Source organism: Gavialis gangeticus, unplaced genomic scaffold, assembly GCF_001723915.1.
Source record: "Gavialis gangeticus isolate Ggan-Ray unplaced genomic scaffold, GavGan_comp1, whole genome shotgun sequence".
In the NCBI taxonomy this organism is placed as follows: domain Eukaryota; kingdom Metazoa; phylum Chordata; order Crocodylia; family Gavialidae; genus Gavialis; species Gavialis gangeticus.
The window spans coordinates 43,331,849-43,335,562 of NW_017729034.1; positions in this window are offsets into that span (position 1 = coordinate 43,331,849).

Below are 3,714 nucleotides of genomic sequence, written 5' to 3' on the forward strand. Positions count from 1 at the left end.
TGCTCCAATCCCCCTACACCTGACCTGGCTGTAGTGGACCAGGGTTTCATGGGCATTGATGATGCCCTTTGACAACTAAGTTGGCTGACATGTAACAGCAAAGAAGCAGTACATGAAAGTGAGATGGTTTTCAAAATACCCCGATTGCTATCCCTGTGCTGCAGAAGTTCAGTTCTTCTGTGGCCATGATATATACTAGAGCTTTGCAGAAAGACTTAAGCAGAAGCTATAACTTGCTATCAGTTTTCATTTACCCATGTATCTCATTATCCATCCCATGTAATATAGGCCAGGTATAGACATTACATGAGCAGAAACCGGTCTATACCCATAACAAGTTTGGCACACAGACTGGTTTAGAAATGGTGGAAGCCGCTGTAAGATTTGCCCCCCTCCCACCAAAGGGTGAATGTATGTTCTGTTTGCTACTGATCTAAACTATGCTGCTTACAGGAAACTGCTTAACTTAGATCAGTTCTGCATCTGGCTTTTATAATTTCTGTATATAACCACCGAGTTTTTTTTTGTCAAAGTAGCAGTATTGACAGTTTGTCTAATTATCTTATCATCCTTTTGATGACTTTGCAACAGTTAAAATGATAAGGTACTCTAAAAGAGAAAATAATGAGCTTGATCATTAGCTGATTAGTTTTATTGAGCATTTTCTTATTAGCATTCCTTTAGCTAAGGTAGTTGGTGGCTTCATATTCTACGTTTACTCAGTCAATACAGCAAGGAAGCAAAACCAAGAAGTGGGTGACAGAAGAAATGTCTGCCTTGTTGTTTTTTAAAACCAAAGGAGCTTATTTCCAGATATTAAGGACTAGATTTTTTAAAGTTACTTGGGTATCTAAAAATGCAGATATGCACCAAGTGGGGTTTTCTTACGTGCATCTATAGGTATCAAGATATAGGTATAGGATAGCTACCTATATAGCTTTAAAAATTAGCTGTCAGTCCCTACTTTGTACCAGAACCTGTAAATATTCACAGACTGGGTTCTTACTCTGGTATAAAATTAGTGGGACTCAGACTTGCTGGATAAAAAGATACTAAATTAAAACTATTATTTTAAAATTTAAATCATTATACTAAAAGGTCAGCATTTTATTTACATGTTGCTGGCTCTTTCTCCTGTTCCTGATTATACTTTTTTAAATTACTAAAGTGATCTTTGTATCTTTTTTCTTTATTTTTCTAATTATAGAAGCTTGAGGGTCTGGACATACATTTGGAACACTTTCAAATGGGGAATAATTCAAAAGGGCAGCAACTGGTATATTCTAAATGTTGTGTGTGAACAAGCCACAAACAATACAAATATAGCTGGACCACTCTAACTTTAAACATGAATGAAGAAGTGTTAAATTGCAGCAGTTTTGCTACATTTGTACAGTTCTCTGCTTGTTCATCTATAACAATTAGAGTAGAACACCTGCTTCTGTTTTGAAATTTTCCCCTTTTGAAAGAGCTCTAAATGTACGTGTCCACACACCTAGATTTTACAAACATTTTACAAACAAGCTTTTTCTATTAAAAAAATTCACATTGAAAATACTTCTCTTCATGCAAAAGACACATTTGTGGCCTCATTAATACCATTATTATGGGAATTTTGTGATTCATTCCTATCATGCCCTTAATTGAATATGTGGCGAGGTACTCCCTTGTGGCTGGTAGCCCTGCAAGCTGGGAACCTGCAGTTAACACCTGACAGGTCTCGCAGTCATGGCAGCTTGTTATATTTCACCAGGGGGAGCCTAGGATCATGATCCCAGACTCCCTCTGCACAGGCAATAAGGTAAGTTTGTGTGGACTGTGCATCAGATCCTATCACACCTTGACCTGAACATCTGACAGGGGCCTTAGAGAAGTATGTGCAATGATGGCAAGGTCTCTTTCCTTCTGCTTATACTTTCTTATACTATACTTATACTCCCAAGTCTCAGATGTGCTTTTGAAAATCCTATTCTTTCCTTACTCAATCCAGGTTTATAGGCTTAACTTTAGGCCTCTAATTTTGACTCATTTCTTTTCATAGTTTATATTATGTGTGTGTGTGTGTGTGTGTGTATGTGTATATACACATGCACAATATAGAATAGCCATATGCACAAACACATTCAAGTATGTTGTTACTATACTGAAACTCTACACAATTTGTTTTTAGTGGAGATACTAGTAAAAAATTCAAGAGGATTTTAAGTCCAAATGCTTAGCACAACTTTAACTTCAAGCCTGAGTTACCTGCATTGAAATCAATAGCTACCTATACATGTGCTCGGGGGGGGCAGTGGTTGACACAGTGTATAGGTTGACCCCTAGTTTTCTGATGCGAAAAGTTAGGATTTTCATAGGCACGGTGTGTAAGTTAGGGCCAGGCTTGGCTGGCGCTGCCTGCGCTATGCCGGCCAAACACTGAGCCCAGTCCTGTCCCCTGTGAGTGGCACTGGGCTCGGTGCTTGGTGGCACTGCTCGCAGTAGACAGGGCCAGGCTTAGGACTCAGTTGGTGTAGCCCCATCCCCTGCAAGCCCAGCACTGCTCACAGGGGATGGGGCTGCACTAGGCAAGCACCAAACTCAGCCCCGTCTCTGTCCCCCGTGAGCATCCCCAACCGATTGCCAAGCCCATGCCCATCCCTGTCCCCATTCCCTGTGAGTGGCACTGGGTTCGGCACTCGGCTGGGGGAGTGCCGCTCACAGAGCTTGGGGATGGGAATGGGGCTAGGCTTGGCTCTCAGCTAGCACAGCCCCATCCTCTCTGAGCGGCACTGGGCTTGCAGGGGTTGGGGCCCTGCCAACTGAGCACTGAGCCTGGTCCCATCTCCTGTGAGCTGCGCAGCTCAGTGCTGAATCTTGCAGGTGCCACTTGCAGGGAATGTGGCTGGGCTCAGCCCTTGGCTGGTGCGGCCTCATTACCTGTGAGCAGCACTGGGCTCGGTGCTCAGCTGATGCAGCTCCATCCCTTGTGAGCGGCACTGGTGTGGTCCAGGCAGCGCCATTCATAGGGGATGCGGCCATGCCAGCTGAGCACCAAGCCCAGCCCCATCCCCATCCCCTGTGAGTGGCGCTAAGCTGAGCACTCAGCTGGTGCAACCCCATCTCCTGCGAACAGCCCTGCCTGGCCCATGCAAGCCAAATGCCAAGCCTGGCACCTTTCACAGGGTACAGTGGTGTATAAGTTGAGGTTTAATTTTAAGAGTTAAAAATTGGGCTTCAGACTTTGACTTATGCACCAGGAAATACAGTATACTTCCACTTAATTGACTTGTAAGATAATGGCTTTGTTGTGTCATATTTTGATATTTCCCTGTAGCAGTTTTACATGTCCAATATGAGGCCCTTTATGGAATTGGATTTTTAGAAAGCAGCATTTATAATTTAGTTCATTATGAATTTTAATGTAAAGTTGCAGCTCTGAGAGCTGCTCTAATTAAAGCACCTAGAATGTCACATGTATCAGCATCCCCGTGCTGAAAAATGGCAGCAGGGGCACTTTAACTAAAGCTCGGTGAATGAGTTTTAGTTAAAGCACCCCACTGCCATTTTTCAGCACAGGGATGCTGATGCAGATGATTCTGGAGTCATGCTCCAGAAGACTCGAATAATCAACTGTAATTACATTGCGTCAGAGTAGTCTCACTGTATGTCTATAGGCACCCTAATTTTAGATCCCAGAAATGTAGCCAAATGCCTACAGTGGCCCAGGTCAGA